This window comes from Aotus nancymaae, unplaced genomic scaffold, assembly GCF_030222135.1.
Source record: "Aotus nancymaae isolate 86718 unplaced genomic scaffold, 86718_ANA_hifiasm-v0.15.2.pri h1tg000010l, whole genome shotgun sequence".
In the NCBI taxonomy this organism is placed as follows: Eukaryota; Metazoa; Chordata; class Mammalia; order Primates; family Aotidae; genus Aotus; species Aotus nancymaae.
In genome coordinates this window covers 61,871,279-61,890,529 of record NW_026988421.1, presented here as the reverse complement: position 1 = coordinate 61,890,529, position 19,251 = coordinate 61,871,279, and the positions used below count along the sequence as shown (strand labels likewise).

Genomic DNA, 19,251 nt, shown 5'->3' with positions numbered 1-19,251 from the left:
TACTTGATGACAAATGACTATGTTACTAGTACTCCTTCTACTTATTTAAAACAAAGTTATCTGTAAATCAGCCTCAAATGGGTCGTTCAGGAGGTATTCCAGAAGGAGGCATTATTATTACAGGAGATGACAGCTCCGTGGGTGTTACTGTCCCTAAACACTTTTCAGTGGACAAGACGTGAAGGTGGAAGACAGTGTTATTGATGACCCTGACTCTGTGTAGGCCTAGGCTAATGTTTGTGTGTCTTATTTTTTTTTATCAAAAGTTAAAAAAAGTAAAAAAAAGTTTTTTTTTTTTTAATAGAAAAGCGGTTATAGAGTAAGGCTATAAAGAAGGAAAATATGTGTAGCTGTACAATGCATTTGTGCTTTCAGATAAGTGTTATTACAAAAGAGTCAAAAAGTTTGAAAAGTTTATAAAGTAAAAAAATTACAGTAAGCTAAGGTTAATTTATTACTGAAGGAAAATATTCTCTTTTAAAGCGTAGCTGGCCGAGCATGGTGGCTCATGCCTGTAATCTTGGCACTTTGGGAGGCTGAGGCAGGCAGATCATGAGGTCAGGAGTTTGAGACCAGCCTGGCCAACATGGTGAAACCAGTCTCTACTAAAAATACAAAATTAGGCGGGTGTGGTGGCATGCGCCTGTAATCCCAGCTACTTGGGAGGCTGAGGCAGAATTGTTTGAACCCAGGAGGTGGAGATTGCAGTAAGCTGAGATCATGCCATTGCACTCCAGCCTGGGTGACAGGGCAAAACTCCATCTCAAAAAAAAAAAAAAATTTAGCTTACATGTACAGTGTTTATAAAGTCTACGGTAGTGTACAATAATGTCCCAGGCCATCACATTCACTCACCACTCACTCACTGACTCACCCAGAGTACTTCTAGACTTGCAAGCTCTATTCATAGCAAGGGACCTATACATGTGTACTACTGTTTACATTTTCTACTGTATTTTGCTGTGTCTTTTCTAAGTTTAGAGACACAAAAACTTACCATTGTGTTACCATTGCCTGCAGTATTCAGTACAGTAACGTGTTGAGCAGGTTTGCAGCCCAGAAGCAATAGGTCATATGATCATAGCCTAGGAGTGCAGGAGGCTGCGCCATCTAGGTTTCTGGAGTCCATTCTATGCTGTTTGCACAATGACAAAATCACCTAATGATGCATTTCTCAGAATGTATCCCTGTTGTTAAGTGGTGCGTGACTGTAGTTATGTGAGCTTCACATGTATTTGTTTGGGCCTCAGTGGCCTCATCTGGAAAACAGGGGAGGTTGCTAACATCCTTAAAGTCATTCTGCTCTTAAACCACCTGATTTTTCTGAATGGCCCTTTTCCATGATTTTGGTAGAGAAGCTTAGGCTCTTTAAGCAGTCAGTTCTAAAGACTTAAGAGTCTATGCAGGCTCATAAAGGTGCATTAGTGACCCTCCTAAGCCAATTATGTGCTTTTCTCAGTTAATGGTAAGTGGGATTGGAAGATGATTAGTAAGTCTTGTTGTCAAGAAAACCACCCGAAAAGCCCATCACAGGGTGGACGTGCTCTGTGAATATGGTGTATGCTGGCTGGTCTTAATCTCGCCCTATCATGCTTCCACCAGAGAATGCTGCATGAAGTACAAACACCACAAGGGCAGGGACACCCCCCCGTGTACACACACACACACACACACACACTTCTCAAACAAAACAGCCAGAGAATGACTAGGTGTGCGTGATAAAGCCACCTAGGGACTTTCCCACTATTAGCCAAGAGAAGTCACAAATTGCCCTAAAAATTGGAAATTAGGACTAGGAGTAGAAGAAAAGCAAGTGACTTAAGGGGACAGATGCCTAAAACATTCATGAAGAGGCCGGGCATGGTGGCTCATGCCTGTAATCCCTGCACTTTGGGAGGCCGAGGCGGGTGGATCACCTGAGGTCAGGAGTTCGAGACAGGCCTGGCCAACATGATGAAACCCCATCTCTACGAAAAATACAAAAAATTAACCGGGCATGGTGGTGGGTACCTGTAACCTCAGGTACCCTGGAGGCTGAGGCAGGAGAATTGCTTGAACCCAGGAGGCGGAGGTTGCAGTGAGCCAAGATCGGGCCACTGCACTCCAGCCTGGGCAACAAGAGCAAAACACTCCGTCTCAAACACACACCACACACACACACACACACACACACACACACACACACACACACTCATGAAGATAAATAGCCAAGTAAGGAAAATCAAAGTAGGAACAAGTAGAGAAACATACCAGCTACACATTGTAAAAAAGTACCTAAATGTAAGAATCATCCCGAACATGGTACTTTATAACAAGGTTTTCTCTCTATGGCTTCCAGACTTTCCTCTAGGTAAGGGCCTTAGAGGAAATCCACCTGGGTGGGGGCGCAGCTCCTTCTGAAGTCTAAGTGTGAGATGAATTGACTTATACATGTGCTTTTAGCAGGACTGGAGAGTTCTCCTTGCCTGCCAAACCCATCTTTTCAGGTCTTGTGTGGGGTTTAAGCAGCCAGGCACCTTCTCCCAGGCCCTCCTGGGGACTCAGGGCTGTAAGGCCCCTGTACACTGACAGCAGGAATCAGACCACATCCAGGAATCCCTAGGGGAAGCAAGGAGGGGCCGATGGAGCTACATCTACCAGAGCCCACCCACCTCAGCCCAGCAGGAAGTGCTGAGCCTCTGGGACCACTCCAGAGAAGACACTGCTTTCTAAAGACCACCTCTTCCCTAAGCCTGAGCTGGATTCTGCCTGGCTTTACGATAAATTATAACCCTGAACTTCCTTCTTGCCACCGTTTTCCCCAACTCTATTCTGTTTTGGGAAGTCAGGAGTCAAAAACTTGAATGAGTTTTTATCCACATCCTGGGAATTTGAGTCTTGGTGTAGGTCTACAGTCTAAAGAGAAAAGAATTATTGCAAGGTGAAAATTTGTTTCCTTCGGACTAGTACTTAAATGTTTACATTTATTTACCTCTGCTCTAAGATAATTTTGCTCTGATTAGGCAAAGCTTAAGGACTATGATACACTGTTTACACGTTTGGAGAGAGAATATGGCTGGACGTGGCTCTTGGTGTGCTCAGACACACCGTGTGGGCGCCCCCTGGAGGTCGCGCGGCTCTGTTCGGGTGGCCCCATCCTCCCAGATGCACGTGGGATATAGAGAAAACCAGACACTCTGTACCTGCAATGCACCTATCCTTTCATAGCGGAAAGATCAAGGTATACAGTCTCGTAATTACTGGCAGGGTGGATCAGAGCATTTTAAGCACGTTAACGGTGGGAAGCAGAGAGGTAAAACTCCAGACTCAAAGAAGAAGAGCGAGAATACAGGGCTCCTGCTTGTTCCCCGCCCCCCACCAACTCCCCCAGGAGAAGAGCAGCTGGAAGCACATTGCTGGTATTGTGTGCTGGGGAAGAGGGCGTTTTCAGACTCTCTTGTTTCAGAATTTATTTCCAAGTTTGGCTTTTAAGCCCATAATAACACCAACAGGTTAGATTTTATAGATGACACCGGGTAAATATGAAATTGCTGCATTGACTCAGACATGGGCAATAAACTCACACCAGACTATTCAAATAACTACCGTATTTCACTGATTTTATGATGCACTTTGATTTTTTAACATTTTACTGTCTCTAGAAGTCAGTATGCATCTTGCAATCGATACCATCATAGATTCAACGTAAGACAGTATTTATGGAGCATTTATTATTGAACAAGAAACTACATTAGATGTTAAATTTACATGACCCTTGTCCTATAATATTTTCCAATGAAGTTGCCTGACAGACAAAACGAAGTTTCAAATAGATGTTAGAGCCATGGTTCCCAAACTGTGCACCAGGGTACACAGGGGCAATCAGCAAACCCACAGAAGCACTACAGGAAGGTTTAAGCTTTCCCTTGAAAACAGCTATAGTTGGCCTCTATGGAACCCCACCACTACCAACTCCCAATGGCTTCAGTTTCAACAGTAGGGTACACTAAGTTCCTTTTGATGATACCATTTGTTTTTCTTGCAAAGCTGGATTTTTGACTGTTGCTGTGATTAACAGCAAGTGTTGGGTGAAAGTGAATACAGAACAGAAAATGAGGGTGTCCAATCTGACTCCAAGCCTGAGTACCTATGCAGTGCCCAACAGCTGTACACATCCTACTTGTAATTCATTGTAGTTATATAAGAATAGAATAAAAATACTTTTTTCTTTTAATTCATATGTATTATTTTCCCAAACAGCTAGTACAATGTTAGAACATGAATACTTGCTAAGTTGTTTGGGTCTAACACTTCATAAATGGAACACACAGGCATTTCCTCTGCCCTAGTGGTATCAAGAACACGCTGGAGACACTAAACTCTGAGCAAGTGAGGGAATTTCTGTGTCAGGGCCCACCACCAACAAGCTGAAACCTACTTCTGTCTTCCTCAAGATTACCCTGAAGCAAGGAAAAAAAGAAAGGTAAAGAAGTTATTTAAATATTTTGAGCTTATCTTTAAATCTAAGGAATATTTGCACATAATAAGAAAAAGCAAAAAGGAGTGAAAATGTATAAAATGAAAAGCAACAGTTTCTCACTCATCTGTCTCATTTATAGAGACAAGTACCGGCGACAAGTGTTAATTTCAGGTCTAGTGGCTACCTCCAAAACTCTCATGTCTATTCCCTAATTGTTGACCTGTTTTCACTTCTAGACAGTCTCTATCTGTGCCTTACCCTACACCTTCCTCCTCCCTTTTCAATTGTTGACAGTTATCTTTCTAGTTTTATTTCCTCCATTGATTGCCTTGGAAACTTTAAGTAACATTGTACACTCCAATCCCTGTTTCTCACGTCATCAACTTTGGACATTATCTCTCATGTCATCATATGAGACGAGGATATGAGCCCCCTAATCTTTCCCTGGTCCTCTCCTCCCTACATCACCTCCCTAAGCTCTACTTCATCTTCTATATTTTCTGTTGTTCTAGTTCATAACATTTATATTTTATTCTATAATCACAATAAAATCATCCACATTTTGACTCTAGATTTATTTTGAAAGTTAAATGCCATTTACATGGTTAAGACTTTCTAAATGTTGTTCCCTGCAGTTGAGTATAGTGCTAGGATCACATTTGTAAATATTCTTTGCAGAATCAAGTGTGATGCTAGCATCACAGTTCCTTCCTGTGGTCCAGCACTGGAATCCTTGAGTCCTCATGTAAAGATGAATTTTTTTGTTGTTCTGAAAACCTGATCAAAATCATTCCGCATTTTCTGTGACTTCACATTTGGACCACATCTTTCTTGCATAGCTTCCTCTCTAACCCTGAAGTTACTAATTATAGTTGATTCTCAATATGTAGGGTAGTTATGTTCTACAAAGTAGCCAGAAACACAGAATTAGTAAAAACTGAAAAATTGCTCTTAGGGGAAATACAGAGTTAGGCTCCTGCAAGCCTCTGGTCACAACATTTCATCAGCTGATCAATACTTAACCTTGTTTCATGTGTGTTTGTGTTCAGGACACCTTGTTTAATAGATATTGTTGATTCATTAACATTGAGCTCATGGCCAATAGCACTGTAACACGTGCCTGAATGAAGCTTACACATCATGGCCTTCTTGCACTTAGGAATGCTAGCTATCACTTCAGCACTACACCTGGGGGCCATTCTAAACAGCAAAATCACCACAAAAAAAAAAAAAAAAAAGCACAAACATGCAAAAAACATGGCACTAAATAGGGCATGGAAAGGGCACTAGATTGTAGTATGAGCTGAAACAAGAAGGCAGTCACCTGGTGCAACCTCAGCTGGGAAGGTGTGCTTGTGGCAACTAAGAGGTTTGCTGCTCTGTGCATGTGCATGTCCTAGAATGACCAGGAAAGTGCCGCAAGTATTGATTTGGGGTTCCAAATACATTTAGCACGTACGCAAATTCACAAATGTAGAATCCACAAATAGGAATACGGACTGTATTTTTCTGCGTTGACAAAAGATGCTCCTTTACCATGTCCTCAAAATCACTCAGCTTCTCAATTATATTGTTCTTTGCAGAGGCCCCGTTCTTCCCAGAGAACCCTTTGCAGAGGAGTTATTCTCAAAGCCCTCTGACCTCCAGCTCCAATTTGTAATGGGAGTTGTTTTAGCCAGCGATCATCCTGGGACTGGTCTTTCTGGGATCTATCCTCTCTGTTCATCCTTGGCCCTATGACTTCCTCTTTCTTGGTTTTCTCCCTTGTTTTGTTGGTATCCACCTGAGGTAACTCTTCAAAAACAGGACAGGGAAGTAAACTTTCTTTCTTTCTTAGTAAATTCTTCCCTTCCCTTTTCTTTCTCTCTCTCTCTTCCTTGCCTCCCTCCCTTCCTAGCCTGCCTGCCTTCTTCCCTCCCTCCCTTCCTGCCTCCCTTTTCTTTTCTCTTTTCCTTCCTTCCTTCTTTCCTTCCTTCCTTCTCTTTCTCTCTCTCTTTCTTACATTCTTTTTCTTTCTTTCTTTCCTTCTTTCTTTCTTTCACTTTTACCTCCTGGCCTGAAGCAATCCTCTACCTCAGCCTCCTGAATAGCTAGGACTACAGGTGTGCACCACACCCAGTTATTTTTTTCTGTTTGTACTTCTTTGTAGAGTTGGGTGTCTCACTATGTTGCCCAGGCTGGTCTGGAAGTCCTGGCCTCAAGAGATCCTCCCACCTCAGCCTCCCAAAGTGTTGGCATTACAGGTATGAGCCAACACATCTGGCCTAAACTTTGTTTTCTTACACAAACAGAACTACCTTATTTGAGTGATCTTTAGGTTATCATTTAGTGGGGGATTATAATTTTTAGTGTCAAAATCATTTTGCTTCAATATTTTGAAGTCATTGCCAAGCCCTCTTCGCCCTGCTCAGCATTTGGCAATAAGTTGGTTCAACCTGAAAACTTACGATTTTTATAACATGGAATTTTTTTTCTATTATGTATTTGATTATCCCTCCCCACTTAGCCCACTGCCAATTTCTTTATTTCTCCCAATACTCCATTTATTTGTCTCTTACTGAGATTCCTGTAAACCAGGTATTAGATCTCCTGGATTAATATTCCAAGTCTCTTATTTTTTTTCTTCTATTTTTTTCTTCAGTCTTTATCTAATTTTGGTAATCATATTTTTAATTTCCAAGAGCTCTTTTTTGTTCTCCAATTATTCCTTTTTTATAGCATTCTGTTCTCTTATGAATGCACCATGCTTTCAAATCTCTCTGAAACGAATTATATATTGAATTTATATTCTGTTCTCTAAATTGTTTTATCAGGCAATTGTTCTATTTATTGATTGGTTGATTTTCATCTTTCCCTTTCACGTTGGCTTTTCTTAAATGTCTGGTGATCTTTGGTTATGCATTTGTATTTAAGAATGAAGGACAAGGCTGGGCGCAGTGGCTCATGCCTGTAATCCCAGCACTTTGGGAGGCCAAGGTGGGCAGATCACTTGAGGTAAGGAGTTTAGACCAGCTGGGCCAAATGGTGAAACCCAGTCTCTACTAAAATTACAAAAATTAGCGGGGCTTGGAGGCCTGTAATCCCAGCTACTCCGGAGGCTGAGGCAGGAGAATTGCTTGAACCTGGAAGGCAGAGGTTGCAGTGAGCCAAGATCGTGCCACTGCAATGATCTTTTTTCAAGTACTCCAGCCTGGGCAACAAAGTGAGACTCCGTCTCAAAAAAAAAAAAAAAAAAAAAAAAAAAAAAGAGAATGAAGGACAAGGTTGATGATTATAGGCAGATAGAAGAGCTTCCTTCAACCATTGTTTGGTAGGCATGCTTCCTGTTTGGGACCTCTGGGTGTGTGTGCAGGGCATGCCAATTAGCAGGCATGGCTTTAGGGTGTCCAGTTAGTAGCTAGTTAGCTGCATTAGTTAATTTTCACGCTGCTGATAAAGACACACCCGAAACTGGGGAATAAAAGAGGCTTCATTGGACTTACAGTTCCACATGGCTAGGGAGGCCTCAGAATTATGGCGGGAGGCAAAAGGCACATCTTACATGGCAGCAGCAAGAGGAAAATGAGAGGAAGCAGAAGCAGAAACCTTTGATATCTATCAGGTCTCGTGAGACGTATTCACTATTATGGGAATAGCACAGGAAATTCCAGCCCCTGTGATTCAGTCACCTCCCCCTGGGTCCCTCCCACAACATGTGGAATTCTGGGAGATACAATTCAAGTTGAGATGTTGGTGGGGACACAGCCAAAGCATATCAGCAGGCATAGCTTTAGGGTGTCCAGTTAGGAACTGAGAACCCCCAAATGTCAGAATGAGGAAGGAACTTTATTTTGTGGAGTGATACCCATCCTAGAAATTCTAGATGTACCTTGTAGTTTTTTTATTTTTATATTTTTTAAGATGAAGTTTGCTCTTGTTGCCCAGGCTGGAGTGCAGTGGCTGATCTCAGCTCACTGCAACCTCCATCCCTCCAACCCCCCGGCCCCGTTCAAGTGATTCTCCTGCCTCAGTCTCCCGAGTAGCTGGGACTACAGGTGCCTGCCACCACACCTGGCTAATTTTTGGATTTTGGTAGAGACAGGGTTTTGCCATGTTGGCCAGGTTGGTCTTGAACTCCTGACCTCAGGTGATCTGCCCTCCTGGGCCTCCCAAAGTGCTGGGATTACAGACATGAGCCACCTGGCAAGTTTCTTGTAGTTGTTTTATTGCTTTAGAAAACTCTCAGATTGTTAGTTTAAGGGCTAAACACCAAATTGCTGGGAACTCTTCCAGTAGTATAGGAGGGAGAAAGGACAATTCACAGAGCTGTCCTGGAGACAGACCTTCAGTGAGTCCCCACTTCTCACCCTCCCCACCTTCCCTGCAGTTCCCTCTTGCTTTTGCTCTCAGTTGTGGCTTCCCCTGTGACATACATATGCTCTTATGCACTTTCAGTCTTCTGGAAATTTCTTGAAATCTCCCATCTGCTGATGGCTACCACCACCAGCCCCTGGCCCTTTGTTATTGTTTATTTTATCTGTACTTCTTTACTATTATTTCTGTGGCTCTGGAGAGGATGGGGTTGAAAGAAAGCACATGTGCTCAGTCCATCATTGTGAACTGGAAACTGAAAATGTCATTTTAACAAACCTCATTTGTGGATCAGCCTAGAAATGAGTATGCTGCTGAAGAGAAATAGTTCAACTGTTTTATAATTGAGTAATAATGTCATGTTAAAAAGTTAAGATCACCCTCATCACCAGGTGAGTCACTGACAACTAACGGATCTTGAGATAATTGAAGAATATAAAATTTTGCATCAAGAGATGATAAAGAGTCCTTAATAAAATAGAATCCAACTCAGTGTGTCTGTATTTGCACAATTGCAGCATGTGAGATTCCCATAAACAATATTTAAAATTAAACTGTGATCCCAGGGGGAGCAGAGGAAAGACAGGAGACCCCTTGGCACGTGCCCTTATTGAATGAGTTGGTTTTGGTGAGAAACAGGAAACTACTTAACACCCTATGGCTTTCATCAAAAGACAAAATAGTCTGGTTTCTTTAAACCAATATTTTCTTTTTATTCAAATAATTTCTTTTTCAAACATAAAGAGTTGATAACCAGTGAGCCATATTTTACACCTCAACTTCTCAACATGTTAGTTTTTTTGTAAACTGAGGAGGGCTGCAGCAAACCCTTGGCCGCCAGCAAGGTAAGGTGGGCCATTAGACGCCTCCAGCGTCCTGGTGTTTTATTTTAATTTTTTTGTTTCTGTTAATTTTTTTATTTGGTTACATGAGTAAGTTCTTTAGTGGTGATTTGTGAGATTTTGGTGCACTGAACCCGATTTGTAGTCTTTTATCCCTCACCCCCTTCCCCCCTTTCCCGTGAGTCCCCAAAGTCTATTGTGTCATTCTGATGCCTTTACACCCTCATAGCTTAGCTCCCACTTATGAGTGAGAACATACAACAGCATCCTGACTTAAATGACCATTTTTTTCTACAGTCAAGCTTCTGCAAGGAGCCTTTTAAAAAGAGAGAGCAGTCAGTAATTTGAGGATTGGGAGCTGTAATTATAGGCCAGGGTGTCACAGGTGGGGTTTGGTCTTACCAATGAATCACCTTGACAAAGGATCTAGAATCACAAGACAGCTTATTTTAAAGCACTCTTTCGGGATCATTCTCTTCAGAAGTATGCAAATCAAAATGCTTTCATCATACATTATTTTAAATCTAGAAATAAGAGACCTTAGAGCTTTTTAATGATGGAATTGAAATTAAAAAAAAAAATTTAAACATTGTTTTCATGAACATGAAATTCACAGTGTCATCCCTAATGGACTCGTGTACTGTTTTAAAATTGCTGAAATTTATTCAATTTATTCATTTTTATCCCTGTATTGTGCTTCAGAATATTTTATATTGTAAATATTTATGAAAAGTGATAGAGACCCTGCAATGAAGCATCTTTGCTCTGTCAGTTCAGAATAATCCTTTGGGAGAATAAATTGAGATGAAATAAAACAAAACTAGGTAGGAAATGAGGGCATTCAATATAAATATATTAGCTATACATAGAAATATATTTTAAAGGGTATGAAAAAAATCTTAGCTTCCCACCTAATAGAGTTTGACTGTATTTTGGTGTGTTACCCTAAGTACTGTATTAAAATAATAATAGTTTGTTAGCATTATTTGGTAGCTGTAAAAACCATTTTCAGTAATACGAGCTAAATCACTGGGTCTATTACACTTCCATTTATGAACTCCAAGGGCAAATCATTATTGTACAAGTAATACTTTCCAAACCATTTTCTTTCAAGGCCACCTTTAAGTGAATGAGAATAGTCAATAATTTTATCGTCCTATATGTTAAAGCACATTAACAATTTATAGTGTAAAGGGCTATATCAAATACAGCTTCATCAAAATGACATGCCGATCAAATTAACCAAATTAACCAACCATGAATGTTAGAACCAAGCATTAATCCAATTTATTTAAATTATGCTATTGGATAACAAATCATTCCCTTTTAAAAAAGTATTTCAAGTCTCGTCGTGGAGCGGGAAGTAAGACTGCAGGCACATTCTTTGTAACCCAGAGGCAGAGCATGTGCCATCACTCTAGAGGAGTGGGGACAATGGGTGGCGGCATTTATGGGGCCGATTTAGGATAGCTGTTGCTACTGCAGGATACTGAGACATTTTAACATGCTTTGTTGTCTCTGCTGAACTTGAGCTATGGTTTTAAAAGAGAGAAAAGCAGAAGTTGTTGATCTATACTGTAGGTTGTTTCTTTATTATTAGCCTTATGCTATTTTCTAATATAAATATGTTTGGCCACCTGCGGTACTTGGATGAGATACGAATAAACATAATTTTAGTTTTCTTCGACTCTGGGTTAGCAATGCATTCCTGAAGAAAACCAACCAGAAAATGAACCAGTTTGCCTTCCCAAATGCATTCATTCACAGAAAACAAAACAAAAACACCCGCACTGGGTCCAGCCTGGTCTTTTCTTGTCTTTTTGTTCTTTGAGGCTTGACAAATAGGAACAGTGGGATTCCCATAAACAATATTTAAAATTATACTGGGATCCCGGGAGGGAGGAGAGGAAAGAAAGAAAAACCTCTTAGTACATGCCCTTGTTGAATGAATTGCTTTTGGGGAGAAAGAATAAGCTTTATGTAACATGCTCATGGCCTTCATAAAAAGACAAGGTAGTCTGGGTTCTTTAAACCAGTAATTTTCTTTTTTTTTAGACAGGGTCTCTGACACCCAGGCTGGAGTGCAGTGGCCCAATCACAGCTTACTGCAGCCTTGACCTCCTAAGCTCAAATAGTCCTTCTACCTTAGCTTCCAAAAGTGCTGAGATTATAGGCATGAGCCACTGAGTCTGGCTTGACCAGTATTTTCTTTTAATTTAAATAAACTCTTTATCAATATAATAGTAGGAAAACTATCTTGTTTTCTGCAAATCTAATAGATCCAAATTAGTAGTGCAGTTTATAGTTATAAGCAGTGCCTTCTTTACTTCTCCGAGCAGGGCACTGGCTTTGTCTGAGCCAAGATAACTTCCCAGGTGGGAGTGGGGGTGTGTAGGAGCACCCTTAGGGGCTAGGTGAATGTTTCAGTACCAGAGAGGAGCTGGGCTGTACACCTTGGTGTGCCTGATCCACCAGGGGCTTCCAGAGACATCCGTGTTTGCTAAGCAACTCAGTACATCAGTGGGGCCAGTTGTCTGCTCTCAAAGCTAGAGCAACAGACTGTTCTGGAACCCCTCTTCCTCCATCCCTTCCTCTGCCTGCACCTCCCTACCCAGTTTTTCTTGCTGTCTGTCTTTTTTTCTTTTTCTTTTTTTTGACGGAGTCTCACTCTGTCTCCTAGGCTGGAGTGCAGTGGTGAGATCTTGGCTCACTGCAACTTCTGCCTCCCTGGTTCAAGCGATTCTCCTGCCTCAGCCTCCCAAGTAGCTGGGATTACAGATGCCCACCACTGCGCCCTGCTGATTTTTGTATTTTTAGTAGAGATAGCGTTTCACTATGTTGGCTAGCTGGTCTCCAACTCCTGACTTCAAGTGATCTGCCCGCCTCAGCCTCCCAAACTGCTGGGATTATAGTCGTGAGCCACCATGCACGGCCTTGCTGTCGGTGCAGGACTGACAGCAGGTGGCTGCACTGTGGGAAAAATGGCTTGGGTCTTTTGCTGCATTTCTGTGTTCTGTGCTGTTGACAGGCAGTGCTGCTCCCTGGTTATGCATGTGTGGGTCCCCTGTAGCTCCCAGACCCGGCATGTTGTATCAGCTGCTTCAGCTAAGGGCTACCACTGGCCACACCATACCACACCATCCTCTCTGTGGGTGTAACCTGCCACTGGTCACACCACGCCATCCCCTCTGTGGGTGAAACCTGCCAAAGTTCAAGGGGGCATCAAGGTGGTAGAATGGAAGATGCGGTGGACCATAGGGAGGGAGTCTTCAGTTTGGCTGTGACTAGCTGTGGCCTGTAGGCAAATCTGTAGACCTTTTAGGGCTTTCACTTTTGCTTGAACAAAAATTTGTAGGAGGCCAGACATGGTGGCTCACGCCTGTAATCCCAGCACTTTGGAAGGCGGATACGGGAGGATCACTTGAGGTCAGGAGTTTAAGACCAGCCTGGCCAACATGGTGAAACCCTGTCTCTACTGAAAATACAAAAATAAGCCCAGTGTGGTGGTGCACATCTGTAATCCCAGCTACTTAGGAGGCTGAGGCAGGAGAATCACTGAACCCAGGAGTCAGAGGTTGCAGTAAGCCGAGAACACACCATTGCATTCCAGCCTGTGCAACAGAGTGAGACTCTGTCTCAAAAAAAAAAAAAAATATTTTTTGGAAGCTCCAATATATAAGACAGATGGAAGGGGAGCTGTCCTGGCTGGAGTGGGCGGGTGCCTGGGAACTTCAACAGCTTGGTCCCCACCTTTCCTGCCTTGGGGCTCCAAGGAGTGCTGGCTTCTGTGGGGCCCCACCTGAGCACCCTTGCACCTGCTCACCTCTGAGGTCCTCTCCAACCTGTAAGATGCTCAAAATATGTCCCCTCTGAGCCCCACCTGTCATTTACATTCACAGAGATGGAGCAACCAGTAAGTAATATCCACAGGATCTTTCCTTTGAAGTCGCTATTTCATCACCCAGGATAACCATAGAAAAGAAAAACTGGACCTGAGAAAATCTGCTTGATTTTTCTATCTAGGACTGCCTTTTCTCCACCCCAAGACAATAATCTACATTGTTTACCACGGAACAGCTGAGGTGAAAATTCAGTTTAGTGGTGATGGGGCAGGTGTGGGGGACTTAGGTCAATGATCACTTCATTGAAATTCTGCAAGAAAGCTCAATTTGGAAGTTTACCAACCCAGTGAATTACCACCTGACCTAAACGTTTATGTGGCATATTGCATAAGTTATTGGGGTTTGCCTCTTTGTGGTCTACCACCACTGTTTAATTTTAATGGTCTTATTGAGCAGTGAAGGCAGCAATGCAAAATACAAGTTACAAAATTCTGGGTGTGTATACACACACACACACACACACACACACACACACACACCCCATTGTCAGTGCCAGCCCAGCCAACACAGGGCCTGGGTTCCAGGTTACGTTTGATTTTATCTTATCCTGCTTTTATCCTGTTGTCATAGAAATATCCCAAATTTAGGCATCTAAACTCTATCATCAGGACTGCCTTTCATATCCAGAAACAACCCCCAAATCTTTGACCAGATCATGTGTTGTAACTTTGAGTGAGGAAACGTGGTCAGTGTCTCTAACTCTTCTGACATCACCGAATCAGCTGGAGTAAATGTCTGTACCCCGGTAGTCTAAGCGTATTTCCACACACATTTCTGTCAAAGCATGAGAATTTTGACTTGAATTACTTACTCCATTCCAAGACCAAATTGGCAATGCCAGTCAAATAAATCGGGAAAAGTATGATGGATGGTGAGATGGATAAATGAACAGTAAGGGCTTCAGAGAAACCACCAAATTTATCTTATTTAATACTTTGTGACAAGACAGTTTAAAATACAGAGTTCTGTGGCTCAGTCTCATATTCTTCCTTTCATTTGTCATAGTCGGATAAAGTAGTGAAACAAATAAGTCTTGAAAATAAAAATTTGCATACACAAATATTAAGCTGAATATCGTCTGAGAATCATTGGAAAGCTAGCAGCTCCTTGCTCTTACCATGTGGGCATAAGGATGTAGGGCTTTGGGGTCAGGCTGCCTGGTATGGAGTCCCTTGTGTGGTGACTTTGGGCATGTTCTTCAGCCCCCCTTTTCTTTTTCCTGAGATGGGTGTAGTTCTATTATAGTACCTACTTATAGGACTGCTGTCAGAATTAAATGAGTTAATACATGTAAGGTGCTTGAACAGTACCTGGCGGGTAGTAGACATTTAATAAGCATTAACTACTGTGATTTATTTCCACAAAAGAAACCATTATGGAGAACTATTTTCATGAAATGCAGTCTGACATTTTCTTGGGCATATTTCTGCCTCTTTGTCCCTCCGTTTCAAAACCAACTGCTACAATTACTATGGTGTTTGAGGTTGTGTGTGTGAGGAGCAGGTGTAAAGGGGTAGTAATGAAAGTTTAACTCTAGAAAACGCCGAGAGCCATCATCTGCTGAGAACCCTCATGATGGCAAATAGTTTTGTTTTTCCCAAGGCTGGGCACTTTCAGATCCCCTCGGTCTAATCCTGTATTCTCCAAATTCCATCTGCCTGGTAATTCATAGTCATTGCAATGTTGGAAATCACAGGATTTCACAAAATCATACCTAAAACTGAAAGGGACTTGAGTGATCAATCATTTAGCACTCTCCCACCCCCCAAATATAGCTACAACGAAAGGAATGGCTTGGAAGGGAGTGTGCTCATTGAATTACTTGTCCATGGACTGTGAGACCAGACTAGAAACAGCCCCCTTACCCCAATTGCTGCAACTGAGCTGTACTTCCGACATGCTGTTTCATGTTTTACCCCCAGATGCCACCTAGCATTTAGTGTTAGGTCACATTCATATTCAATAAATATTCCTTCAATAAGGGTATGAATAAATGAAACCAGCCTTAAATATTTTGTTTTACAAAGTCCCTTTTGTGATTTTTTTTTGGGGAAAAAAATTATCCTCCCAAAGACTTATCTTTTCCTCCAATCTGATTCCCAATATACATCCCAGTGTATATTGGGGAAAAAATTATATCTTCAAGCTTTCACTATATTCCTTTTAAAAACATGATCTTCCAATACCATAGTAGAACTCACATATTTCTCCACTGGTTTGTTTTTTTCTTTCTTCTAAATATCTAATTTAAGATAGGCACAGACTCATGCAATAAAAAAACATTGTGAGGGTTCTTTTTGTTCGCCCTTCAAACTGAACCTTGGCAGGGTGGGCCAGGCAGGGACTCTCAGCCTTGCAAGAGAATCTCATAATCATGTTAAAGAAAGAGGACTAGCTGGAACACAGGATCGACATCAAGCTTCCTTCCGCTTGCCTGGCTCCCTCACCCTTCTGCATCCAAATCCTGCCACGTTCCCTACGAAGCCTAGCCCAACACCCTCCCTTCAAGTCCAAAACTCTCTTCTCCCTTTACAAATTGTTGTAGTAATGTTTTTGTGACTTTCATTACGTATTATCAATCACTTTTAAATTATTACTTGTATTAGTTATCCAAGCAAGACATACATTAATTCAAATTACAGAACTTGGCTGGGCACGGTGGCACACGCCTGTAATCCCAGCACTTTGGGAGGCTGAGGTGGGCAGATTGCCTGAGCTCAGGAGTTCAGGGCTATCCTGGCAACATGGTGAAAACCCATCTCTACTAAAATACAAAAAATAAGCCGGAACTGGTGGCACAAGCCTGTAGTCCCAGCTACTGGGGAGACTGAGGCAGGAGACAGAGGTTGCAGTGAGCTGAGACTGCGCCACTGCACTCCAGCCTGGGGAACAGAGCGAGACTCCATCTCAACAAAACAAAACAAACAAAAAAACAAATTATAGAACTTCAAATGTTATAACAATGGTTATGGATGGGTATTAAAGATATGGCTAAAGCCCTTCCTGACAATTCCTCTAGTTCTTGTCTCTTTTAATGGGCATCTTCTACACTTTTTCTGTCCATTTTGTATGCATTTTTACTTGTAGAAATTTATAATTTTATTTTGTTTTTATAGCAATAGTACCGTATAGTATGTACTATTCTGCAAATTTGCTTTTTTCATTAATAGTCTATCTTGGTGATCTTTTTCTGTTTTGATACATATAGATCTGCTTCATTCTTTTGAACTGCTGCCTAATATTCTAGAAGACAGATGCACCAGAGTTTAGCCATTCCCTGTTGATGGCTGTTAGGCTGTTTTCTACTTCAGAACTACCAAAATTGCAAGGAACACCCTTATACATGCTGAGCTCGTGTATGCCTCCTCCTTTGGGTGACATACCGAGAAATGGAATGCTGGGTCACAGAATGTGCATATTATTAATTTTATAGTGCCAAACTGCCCTCCCAATTGGTTATATCAATTTACACATCAGTCAGCAGTATAGGAGACTACCGGTTTTCCCACTAGCTTGCCAAAATCACTTTTTACCTTGTTTTACCTGCATGTATATTTTATCTCCTCGGCTTGGGGTTGTAACCTTTATGAGAGAGGGGCCCGTGACTCCCTCATATTTTATTTCATTTCTTTCCCTATCTAGAGATGTTTAAGAATTGGTGTATACTCAAGTCTGAGACAGGAGGATCCCTTGAACCCAGGAGTTTGAGACCAGTCTGAGCAATATAGCAAGACACCCCCATCTCAAAACAATAACAACAAAACAAACAACAAAAGAATTGGAGCTCAGTAAGTGTTTGTTGAAATGTTCTCTAACCACGAGTTCTTTGTTAATCTCTGTGCAACATACTTTCCATTTACCAAGACTGCATCTAACTTGGAGGCTATTTCTTAAGGTTGAAAAACATTCTTAAGAAAGTTGGCTGAATTTTTGCACATCCCTCCCCTGAACAAATTACAGATATCTTTCATTTAAAGTTGCCTAAGACAGGTCTCACCTCCTGTTCTGCTGGCAGGAGGCAGTGAAAACAGATGTGGTGGTTTCAGACAATAGCTAGCAGGGTGTCCCACCCACTGGGAAACGGCAGACCAGAGGCGCCTTAAAAACCCTGGGAACCAGACAGAGGATGGAATGGAGAGTGAGTAGGGTCAGAGTGCTTGGGGCATTCTGGATCCAAAGAGGTAATTTCTTTTATGGAGTTTTGATTAGAGGAAACCACTAATAATGTGCAAAGTTTGACGATTAATTAACGGATCCAGGTGAGGTGTAACTATGGTAGGGTAGGAAAAACGGGACAAGAGGAGAACTGGGCATATTTTAAAAGGAAATTTGGCTACAGGAAAGAGGGGTTATGAAGATGTGAATTATGCAACTCAAAGTTTTCCACCGCGAAGCACCTCATATATTTATATGATAATCTTAGGCTAAAATAATTCTAAAAATCACCAGCATGTTTCCAAATCTTGGAGCTCTGAACATTTAGTTTGAAAATACGAAGAGTTTTAAAACGGATTGAGAATTATGTAGCTTAGTTTGTGGTTCAGAATATCACAGACGAAGACACGTTTCTCGATCTTAGTAATGCTTTCTTTTTCTCTCACCTATTGAACCGTTTCAGTAGCAACTGTGGAACCCAGGGAGGGGACAATTGGATTTCAAAACACAAATGAGAAAAGTGAGGAAACCATTTGGTGGTGGATTGACTGTCCCTAGGGGATCCCCGGGTCTGTGGGGCTTAGAACTGGGCTCTTGTTTTGAATTTCCCTGAGCTGGACAGAGGCTGGATGGTCACTTCTGTCCCAGCACTGCTGTGATAGGTGAACTGGCCTTATAATCAGGGCTGCGGAGCTGCGGCTCCCCATCGCACCCCCTCAAACACTCAGGGCCCCGCGCTTTTGGTTTCTCAGCCCATTTCTTCTGGCCCCTTTCTTCCCTTCACTCATCCAGGGCCGTTGCCAAAAAACCCAGGCAAGGATCAGGCCTCAGTCAGGCCCATGGTGGCCCCTTGCAGGCGACGGGAAACTCCTGGAGGAGGCTCATTTGGCCCTTGGGAACCAATGCCCCTTTGGCCATTGTTGTAAGGAACAAAGAGGGCAGGAGCCGAGGGCGCCCCCCTGAGGAAAGGCGGGGGAGGACACCCACGGGTGATCAGGGGTGGGCTGCCCGGGCTGGGGTGCACCGGGGCTGCAGGCTGGAAGCTGCGGGAGGGAGGCAGGGCTGGTCCCCACCCGCCGCGCCCCGCCAGCGAGACGCACGGCGCCCGGATCCCGGCAGAGCCCTTTCCAGCGCCGCAGCCAGTTTACTTTTATTCCCTTTTCCCTTATTTTTATTATTATTATTTTTTCCCGCGCAAAGCGAGAGCCAGACTACCCGGGCGAGCCACGGCGGGGCCGCCATTTCCCGGTGAAAGCGCAGCGCGCGTCGGCACCGGGCGCCCCGGAAAGGGAACCGGAGGGGAGTGCCCGGCCCCGCACCCTCTTCCGCGCTGGCCCCGGGGCGCACGCCCGCCCGCAGCGTGAGGGTGTAGGCGCAGCAGCCCCCGGACCTCGCCCCACCGCCCGGCGTCCCCGGCCTGACCTTCCCCGGGCTGCCCTCCCTCGGACCCGGGTCCCTTCCCTCCGCCCGGCTGCTCCGCGCCCCCTCCATTGTCAGCCCGGAGCCGCCGGCGCCCTGCCTGGGCACCCTCTAAGGCTCCCGA

The 19,251-nt window shown here is 43.1% G+C and overlaps 1 protein-coding gene and 1 long non-coding RNA gene across 3 annotated transcripts in view; one reads left to right on the top strand and one right to left on the bottom strand.

The window, feature by feature from the left end:
• Nucleotides 1–19,251, bottom strand: part of LOC105722660 (core histone macro-H2A.2) — a 59,277-nt gene that overhangs the window by 39,125 nt on the left and 901 nt on the right. The gene's annotated exons all lie outside the window — the stretch shown is intronic.
• LOC135274013 (uncharacterized) overlaps nucleotides 17,681–19,251 on the top strand; it is a 141,931-nt gene continuing 140,360 nt past the window's right edge. For both annotated transcript variants that reach the window (XR_010341808.1, XR_010341805.1), the window contains exon 1: nucleotides 17,681–17,734. This is a non-coding gene — a long non-coding RNA (uncharacterized LOC135274013). The remainder of the gene's footprint in view (nucleotides 17,735–19,251) is intronic.